Source organism: Notamacropus eugenii, chromosome 3, assembly GCF_028372415.1.
Source record: "Notamacropus eugenii isolate mMacEug1 chromosome 3, mMacEug1.pri_v2, whole genome shotgun sequence".
NCBI lineage: Eukaryota > Metazoa > Chordata > Mammalia > Diprotodontia > Macropodidae > Notamacropus > Notamacropus eugenii.
The window spans coordinates 237,546,283-237,557,200 of record NC_092874.1 but is presented as its reverse complement, the minus strand read 5'-3'; positions in this window follow the sequence as shown (position 1 = coordinate 237,557,200).

Below are 10,918 nucleotides of genomic sequence, written 5' to 3'. Positions count from 1 at the left end.
ACCTATGTACAGAAAGACTGTTACTGTACACAATGTTCACCTGCCTCTACTTAACTTGTTTTGCATAAGTTCATTTAAATCTTTCCAGGTTTTTTTCTGAAATGATTCTGCTTATCATTTCTTAGAGCACAATAAAAATTCCATTACAGCCATATACCACAACTTGTTCAGCCATTCCCCAATTGTTGGGGAATTTTTTCCAATTTTTGCTATCACAAAAAGAGCTACTATAAATATTTTTGTACAGATAGGTCCTCCCCACTTTTAATATCTTTCAGATACAGACCTAGCAGTGGTATTGCTGCATCAAAAGGTATCCACAGTTTTTTAGCCCTTTGGCCATAATTCCAGATTGCTTTCCTGAATGACTGGGTCAGATCACAACTCCACCAACAGAGTGTCCCAGTTTTCTGACATTCCCTCTGTTCCAGCTTCATCATCATTATTCTTTCATAATGGCTATCACTGACTATCTTCTGATTTATGCCCCTCCCCAAAGAAAAAGTTATTTTCCTCCTCCAACTTGGGTCGTATAAAAGGATGACATATAAAAGAACTCACAATTCTGTGGCAATATGACAAAGTTACAAAGAGCTGTATTTTCTAAAAACCTTGACTTTATCACTCACCATTTACAGGAGTTCTAGTTTTGGACTAACCTCATTTCATTTCATTTCATTTTATTTTCCAACGTGGGGAAAGTCTTCTCAAATTTAAATAAGTTCAACCTTGACCATCTTGAGGAGGTATCTATATCTCTTCTTGAAACTGTTTTCTCTTCTACAACTGTAAGTAATAAATAAGGATTTAGTTAAGCTGTCAGAGAAGAACATTAAATCAGTTCTTCAACAATGCACAACAGAAGAGTTTATATTTTATCCCTAAAATAGTGTGGAACTATTAGAATTTTTTTTGTTTGTTGTTAATAAGCTCTTATATAGTTAAGCTGCGACATTCATGGTTTAATACAACAAAAACATTTTAAATCAAGTGAAAAACACTTAACTGAGCAATAAACATTCAAAACAAAATATTTTCCATTGTAAATGTTCTAGGATGAAAAAAGGGGAATTAGTTACCATTTTACTGCAATTTTCTTATGTGTTGCTAGCCTACAGACGTTTTCTGTGATCATGCAGATGTGAATGGAACTTTGAATTAAATGAAAAGTCCATTTGCTGTAGAGACTCATTTCAAAAGGTAACCAATTTGGCTTAGAAAACAAACTATTCAAGAAATACCCCATGTATTTTTGCTCATTTTTGTAATGATGAACCTTTAGCTGCTCCTTCTTAATAATACCAATCTTCCAGAGGAACTGGCAAATGTTTTTCTTTGGTCACCTTGAAGCTGGGTAGAAGGACATTTCTTTATAAAATCTTTATTTCTTTATGAAAGCTTTTATAAATTTCTTTTTGTCATAATCGTCTTTAGTTCCCTGAAGAGTTGCATCTTTCTGCCCTTCTTATATGAATGTAATCTTCAGCCACTCCTTGAAGTAAGTCATCACTCTTAGTTTCAACAACAAAGAGGTCAAAAGACTGGAACTTCTGAATAGTGGAAACGAGATGTTACAGAGAGGGTGACGAGGAGACAAAATTCCTGTGGGACAAGTCCTGCAGAATACTGTTTCAGGAAGTTGTAGGGGCAAGGAAGGGGTAGATAAATAAAGACAGGGAGACAGCCAGGTGGCAACCTGAAGCTGAGGAGAGGCAGACAGAGAGCAGCAATGGAGGAAACATCACAGGCAAGAAGTAGAGGAGATCCAAAGGAAGAAACAGATTTTTGCTATTAGAGGTTCTTGCAAAGCTGAATGAGATAGTCAGCTCTTTAATCTAAAGATGCCATGTGGACAAGCAATCAGAAACCAGAGGGAGTAGAGGGCAGGAACACCAATTCACGGGTATTCTATAACAATTGTCCAGAAAAGTGGTGATGAAAGCCTAAGAATTTGGCTTGTGAATGGAGAGAAGTAAGGGGACTGAAGGATGTTATGTACTTTGTGGGTGTTGTAGAATTGAAAAGATTTGGTAATTCATTAGCTATGGACAGTGAGGAAGAACAGAGTTAACAAGGAAGACTGTGATGTTGTGAGCTTGAGTGACTATAAGGATGGTGTTGCTTTCAACAGAAAACATGAAGTTAGAGGAGAAGGTTTTGGTAAAGGAGAAAAAAAATCTGATTGAATGGTCAAATTTGAGATACCTATGGGATCCTCAAGTGAAAATATTCCATAATGATATTCCAGTACATCTCAAGAACAGATTGAACATAGAAATCTGAAAGTCTTTGGGGTCCAGATGACAGTTGAACATACAGGAATCTTTGAATCCCCAAGAGAAAAAGCAAAGGATGGGCAGGACATAGCCTGTGATTCGACAAAGAAGCCATGAAGGTAGTTAGACAGATAAGAGAAGAATTAGGGGAGAGCAGAGTTGAAAATTCAGGAAGGAGCAACTATCCAGAAGTAAAGGAATTCAACAGTTCCAAATGCTGCAGAGACATGAAAAACAATGAAAAGTGACAGATTTGGTAAAGAAGATTTGATATTGATAATAATAGGGAAAGCAGTTTTAGTTGAGGAATGAGGTTTAAGACTATGTAAAAAGGAGTTAAAAGTTAAGGAGATGAGAGGAAACTGAGGCAATTAATGTTAATCACTCTTCAATGCCCAATTTCTCCTCAAATGAATTCCTGGTGCTGAATTCTCCAAAAAGCTACACAAAACTGAAAAAATAAATTATCTTTTCTTCTCACAATTCTGAATATTTCTTTTCCTTTGGCTAATGAGACCCATAGAGCTATAATCATCCACAAATTCTTATTATACATACCCATATTCAGACCATGTCTATTAACAGGGAATTGATGGCCCTTTTGACTATATTAGGTTGGCTGCTGAACTCTTACATCTTTATGGTGATCTGTTCTCAAATGCCAGCATTCCTTGTGTCATCGCAGCTATAAAAGTTCTTATTCTGAGTGGAAAAAGCAGATGAAGAAAGCAACTCAATTTCCTTTCATTACTTTTAGGGGAGCCAATTAAAGAAAGTCCTATTGCATGCAGGGTACTTGACCTGCTAAATGTCTAAATTTATCAACGGGGTGATGAGGTGAATCTGCTTTGACTCAATGATGAACAATTAGTTGCTTGTCTAGTGATCCATTTCTTTCAAAACATGTTCACTCTATGGGAGACTCTAAATGGCAAAAACCAAGAGAATTCACATTTTAGACTGTGGAAAATGGACAGTAACTTTGCCAAACTATATAAAGTACCATTTATTTCAACATTTCTTTGCAAAACTATACATCTATAAAATCTGGGGATACAAGTATAAAAAGCAAGGTGAAAAATTGATCATTATCACCATAATTCAGAGATGGGATGACAATGGAATGATGTATTCTGATTTTACAAACCTTTTCATTTACTCTTCAAGACGGCAATATGGAATAGTGGTTTGAGTACCTCCACCTTAGGCAAAAAGACCAAAACTGAAGTCTTGCCTCTGCAATATATTAGTTGTATATTTCTGGACAAATTATTTAATCTCTCAACAGTCCATGAAATTCTTTCAGATAAGTGTTCTTAACCTTTTTTTTTTTTCCATGTCATGAGTCTCTTTGAAAGTCTGGTGAAGACTATGGAGATCTCAAAACAATGTTTTAAAATGCATAAAACAAAATACATAGGATTAACAGGGAAACTAATCATATTGAAATAAGTTTTTTTTCTTTAAGTTCATAGACACCAAGTAAAAAGAATCCCTATGATACTGGGACTGCATCTTGAAGGAAAAGACAGTTGTACGAGACAGAGTCAAAGAGGGATTATATACCAGGTATGGGGTACAGCCAATGCAAAAACTCAGAGATTGGAGATGGAGCATTGTATGTGAGAAACAGAGAGAAAATGAATTTCTCTAGACAGAAGATTGGGGGTGGGGTGGGGTTGACATCCAAAAAGACTGAAAATATTGTTGAAGCCAGGCTGTTTATGACTAAAAGCTAAGTGGAGACAATTTTATCATAGAGGTAATAAAAATGATTGTGGATTAGGGAAGTCACATGGTCAGGACTTCAGGTAAGGAAAATTACAACATGAATATTGAGTGAGGAAAGGGGACCAAGGAATAGTTAGACAGGGGGGAGGAAAAGCAGGGCAAAATAGTGTTCTGAAAACTAAGAGAGACGAAAGGTGGTTAACAAGTGTCAAATGTGGAAGAGAGGAGGAGAAGGATAAAAATCAGAGGGAGCAGGGAACCAAATTTTGTGATTAAAAAATCATTGGTGATTTTGTAAACAGTCTCTTCAGTTCAGATATAAAGTAGGATGTAAACAATGTTCAAGAAAGCCTAGCATCTCTAGTATGAGTGCTTATCAAGCCTTTCCAGGGCTGCTCATCCATCTTTGATGTCCACCTTTCACTCAAGTCCAAGATGTGGCTCCAAGAAGATGTAAAATAGGCAACAACCACACCCAGATAAACCATCTTAACATAGGGGCTAAATCACGTTGAGGGTAACTGAAAGACCTTCAATCCGTTGGTGAGTAAGTGGGGGTGTCTACCGCATACGTGTGGAAAATTCCTCAACATAATGGGCAGATGAGAACAATGTGTTCCAATGACCATGAAGTCAACTGAACCAGAATTGGGTCATACATTGAAGATTCCAAGCTCACACATGGAACCTTGGGGCGTTGTCAGTCTTCTTGACTTTTGTTTTGTCACTGGACTTCTATGACCCTGGAAGAGAGAGTGAATCTTACAAATTTGTACAACTTTGCCTCATTTAAATCTGATTCACACATGAGTGAAGGCATTACCCTGTGATGTCATTGGTCCTTTTTGAAAATGAGGACAAACAACAACAGCATTACAAGCTGCAAAGAGTTAAAGAACAAGTAAGAGAAGGAGATACTAAGGCAAAGATTACAGGCAATGTTTTTTCCCCTGGCATTTGGGAGATATGAAGATATAAAAGGTTGTAGTGAAAGTTTCTGTGAGTACTACCTATTTTTTTAGACATGTATTCAATCTCACATTGCATTTGGAAATGCATATATATGTATATACATAGATATGTGTGTATTTATATGTCTATGTATGATGTATGCATGCATTCTGATGCACACACATACATATATGTGTATATATGTGCGTGTATGTATATGCATATATAAGATTTGGAAGATACACACACATATATATAGGTACATATATGTGCGTATATATATACATATATATGTGGTTGTTTATGTGTGTGTGTAGAGATAGATATAAATGGAGCAAATTCTATCTATGCATCTATATATTCACACATATCCATGTACATTTCTTTGAAAGCAGATAAATTTCCATTATAGTGGCCTTCTACATAGAAAAAAATTGATTGTGGTTGCTGTCCAGCAAAAAATTAGCAAACTGGTAAATTGCCCTTGTGCTAATACTTCTCAACTTGATGGCTTCTTTACTTAAATATAGTTATTAGGAGCTCTCAGCCTATCAAAAGGGCATATTGTTTTAAAGAGTCCGTGAATTAGCCTTGGGGATAAAAGCATAAACATAATCACAATTTGTCATTTTGCCAGAAACAACAAACAGCATTTTAATGAGTTAAAAGCCTTTAATGAAGGCAATAGTTAAATAAAGACAACATTAGCATCTGATATAGACACAGCGATGCTATCTCTGGGGAACACACATTTCCTTTTTCTCTCCTGTGAGATCTCTAATAAATCCTTTTCTAGGCTATAGAAGATGTAAATTCAAAATTGACTTTCTCACATTCTTCTTTGCTTGTTTTCCCTATGCAACCATATTTATGGATGTTGGAAGGAACACTTAGACTCCTGGAACACTCAAAGAATCACAGAACTGCAGATGTGCAAAATGGAAGGGATCTTGGCAACCCTTTACTCCACTTACAGGCAAAAGGAATGCAATTATAACATGAAGGAAGACCCTAAAATGTGTTCTTCCAATTTTGGTTTGAACAGAAACAATTGCAAGATGTGTTTGCTGTTGTCATATGGTCCTGTCACAGCAACTTTTGAATCATTATCATTGTGACTTGGATGGCTATCATTGGGCCACTTCCAAAAACCCAATTATTTTTCTTCAATACCTTGGTGAAAGGGTAGTGTAAAACATGGAATCTAATTTCAACTTAAGGAGCCCTGTTGTGGTGGCGGCCATTATCACTTGAGAAAGCACATTCCACTTTTGCATGCCTCTAATATATAGGGAGTCTTTCCTGACATTGAGGCTCTTAAATTTATACCCATTGCTTCTGATTCTCTTCTCTAGGGTAAAAGAGAAAATCTAATTCCACTTGTAGTGTACTAAACATTCTTTTTCACAAGGTACCTGGGATAGGAAAGAGAATGCCATGAGTCTTAAAAGATGAAGACTTTTTCAGATGCCATGGTTTGCCTGATTGATTTTCTGTGTTAAGATACTTTTCTTCACTTCCCTCCATCTCACACCACACCAACCTGGCCTCTTCCTTATCTGCAATTTCTTTCAGGCTGCAACTTCTACGTGTTTGACGTTGGCCCGGAATAGTAGCCTTCCTGGGATTTGGTGGGCAATCACTGACCCACCTATGGGGATCTTTTATAACTGGGGGTTTATTCAGGTGCCGTTATAAAACTTCCTCCTTGACACCTGGAGAGACTTATTTTCCACCTTAGACAATAAGCCATACATAAACTCTGAAAATAGTCTTCAGGTAGTTTTTCCCATCCTTTCAATCTTCTGCCTCTAATAAAGGTCTGCAAGGACAGATGCAGAGGTCTTGGATTGCTATGACAGAATAACACAATCATTTCAGTGGTTCAGTCATTTAAGATGTATTTTATTGATTCTGGAAAAGCAATGCCTCCATTAAGAATATGACCTGTTCTTCCTATAGATAATTTTATTTTCATGGAATATGTCACTGTCCTTGGCATTCAATGGAGACTCTTCTGGGCAATCTTGTGATTCATGCATGTGCTTGTGGCTTAAAAATATGTTATCAGCAAATATTTGTGCACTGTCTACTTGTGAGGAGACCCTAAGCCTTCCCCCCCCCTCCCCCAGTTTCCACACATGCAATGGGGACATACTTTGTTGATCTTTCAATTTTTTTCTTCTTCTTTTAAAAAATATATATATTCAAGGGACATTTTAATAAATTTTTCACCAAAGTGTGCTTCCTCCCCCCATATACTTGACTACAATTTCAGTTACAGTCCAACATTTTAACCTCCCCTTAAAAAAATCAATTAACTAATCCACCGGAACTTATTAAGTGCCTGTTATATTATATATAAGGTATTGTGTTAGCTAGATGTTGAGGGTGTAAAGACAGAAGTGAAATATTTCTGTGTTCTTTCAAGAAGCTTATATTCTATTGTGGTACAGAACATGTGCAAACAAGATAAATATATACCAAAAATACAAAGTAAAACCCAGGTAGTTAAACATAGGCTAGTTAGAGAAGGACAATAGCAGGTGGGTGAAGGATCAGAAAAGACTTTGTATAAAAAGTCAAGTTGAGCTCAACTATGAAGAATTGAGGGATTCTATAAGATGGAGTTGAGTAGAGAGTACATTTTAGCCATAAGGGACAGTTAACACAAAGTGGGGGCACTGTATATAACTGGGAGCATGCCTGCTTGACTGGAGACAATAGGTAAGAAGGGTAGTAGTATATAATAAGACTGGAAAGATGATTTAAGTACAGATTATGAAGAGTTTTAAAGTGAACAGTTAATATTTTATTTGATTGAAAGCCATTGTAGATAAATAAGTATTCAAGTAAATGGTATCTGTGAACCAGTGGAATACAGTCTGGCTGTTTTGTCCCCAACTCCTGGGGTATATGTGTAGTAAGACTTAACCAAGAAATCAGGCATTTCCTCATTACCCCTCAGCTGCTTTTATACTCTGGCACTTAGAGATAAGCTTCCTGGCTCCCTGATCTTCATTTCTCCTTTCTTCCTAGGTATTCAGATTAAACTCTCCTTTCACAGGTCCAGACTATATCCCACTGCCTCACCATACTGGTGATAGGATAGTCTCCTATTAGTGACACATCAGCTCTTTATCTAAAAACTCTTTATGAGTGGCTGTGTGGGGCTTTGATTGGGGTGCCCATCCCACTGCACATTGAAGCCACCAGCCATGGGATACCCATGTATTATAATGGAATAGGTGTCATATGCCAATGCTCTTCCCCTTTGCCATGTTTTCCTCCCACAAATGCTGCCCCTATTTGGTAATATTATTCTTTGGGAACAAATCTTTCTCTCCTTTGACTTCCATGTGTTCAGATATGTGCTTAAGAAAAAAAATATTTGAGTAGCTATGGAGAAGATATTGGAGAACCCAAGGCAGGAATATCAATTAGCAGACCACTGGAGAGAGGTGATGAGGCTTTGAATTAATGAGGCTTTGTGAATAGACGGAGAAGTTAGGTGTGAGAATTGTGAAAGCAGAAATAAAAAATTTTGCCAATTATTTATCAGGAGTCAATAAAAAAGTCAAAGTTGATATCAAGATTACAATATGAGAAACTGAAAGAACTTTGCTACCCCTCATAAAAAGTGAAGCAGAGGATTTCATTTTGGGGCAAAGGAAGAGATATCTTGGGGGCATGCTGAGTTTGAGCTGTCTCTGGTATATGTGATATTATAGATGCTTTCTGATTTTATATCACAGTCATTTCTAATTCTAAGCCTAGGTTGAAACCTCCCATGTGACAAAAAAAAGCTAAATCATCTCATGTAGAAATCATCTGGCAATTTTACAAATATTCTAACTTAATAATCCCCAACTTTCTGTGATTTACTCTGGTTGTCGATCTAGAGGGTCGTCTTCAGTCCTACAGTCTCAGTGATTCTCCATATCCAATAATTTGCCAAGTATTGATTTTAATTCTTCAAAATCTCTCTACTCACATAACCATCCTAGTTTCAGCTCTCATCACATCTCACTTTGTCTACTTGTCTACTAATTTGTATTTTGCAATTAGTCTCTGTGCTCTACTATCCATCCTATATGCAACTGTCAAATTGATATTCTCCAGTGCAATTCTGGTGAAGTCACTCCTCAACTCAAGTAGCTTTATGTAATTCCCACTGGCATTAGGAGAAAGCATAAAATCTTATGCTTGGCATTAAAGCCCTTCACAATACAGTTTAAGCCTATAGCCCAGGCTGATTCAACATAGCACCCCCTTTCTCATTCTATACTTCAGCTAGGTTAGGCTGTGGCTTTGTCCCTAGAATAGATGACCACATGCCACCTTTGGACCTTGCAAAGAATATATTTTATCCACGGAATGCCCTCTCTCCTCTCTACTTGCTCTGCTTTCAAGCATAAACCTATATAAGCTACTGTATAAACTACTTCAAATGGTCTTTCTGGATTTCCACGATTGTGTTTTTGATTCACACTAATTCTGTTGTACGTTTCCTTAAGAGAGGAATCATTGAATAATGGGTGTGGAGCTAGTGTTGGAGTCAAGAAGACTTGGGTGTAAGTCTCTCTTCTCAAGTACTGGCTAAATGAACTAGACAAGTCACTTAAATGCCACAGGCATTTAAGATTATAAATTGGAAGGCAATGGCTTGGTTGCATAGCTAGAAGTAGTTTCTTTTCTGGGAGTTCCCTATACTTCTTAAATCACAGTTTTTCTTTAAAAAAAGGAAAAGCAAAACAAAACAAAATAGTCCTGCTTTAAATGTTTGTGAATATATTTATTCTCCTTTAAAAATGTAATATATTTGAAGGTAAGGAATTTTTAATTTTATTAATTACATTGTGGTTTCTAGATTTTACCCGGCATATTGGTCTACAAATATGATAAATAATAAAGAAATGTGTACATGCATGTATTTATTTTTCCTTGTTACTTTTCTGAAATTATGTGTTACATTTTTTTACTGATTCTATAGGGATTGTCTAAGTATACAGTATACATCTTTGTCATCTGAAAATAGGGAGAATGTTGTCTTTTTTTCTGCTTATATTTAAACCTTTGATTTTGTTCTTGTTTTCACTATCATTTTGAGAACTAGAAATAATAATAAAGAAAGGAATATCATTACTTTGTATATCTTTGAATTTAGGAAGCTTCTAATGTTCCTGCATTGCAAAGAATGCTAGCTCTTGGTTCTGTCTGTACATTTTCTTATTTGATGTAGTTCTGAAATTTTACTATTTCCTACTGATTAAACCTTGATGTTTATTTTTTCTGACATTCTATGAATTCCCTCAAGTTGAACTTTGGCCTCTATTTCTAATGTTTCTAACAATATTTTTTTCTTTATGATCTGTTGGAGTACAATTCTCAAGTTTTCCTTTTCATCACAATTTTTTTTCCCTAGAAGATACACTTCTGATTGTGAACATGTATAATCTAACATTCCTTAGAGTATCTCTTTCCAATCTATTCTGAAGTTAGATATTCTGGTTTGCATACCACTCATGTTTTCTAAATGTACTTTTTAAAAAAATGAACCATTATTTTCCTACTATTCTCTGAATTTCTGTGTTCTAATTCTGTCATTTTTTTATTCAGCATATCTGTTATGGAAAGTGTCTCTATCTCTTGTTCTAAATTCTCTTCCCTCTGGTTAGATTCATTGATTTCTTCCTTAAGATTTCTTATTTCTGTCCTTATTCTTTTACCTTTTTTCAGTTAATTCTTTGATTTTTCATCTGAATCATTCTGGAGCTTCCCTCTCAATTATTTGTTCATTCCTCCTCATTTTGTCTATCTTAATCACTTCGCTGATTTTTTCTAATAATGTCTTTATTGAATTATAGTTATTACTAATTCTTTTCCTTCAGAACACTCATTTTCATCTTGCCCATTTCCCAGCCCTTAGTGCTTGTTCTTTCTTCTCTAATGACTCTTTG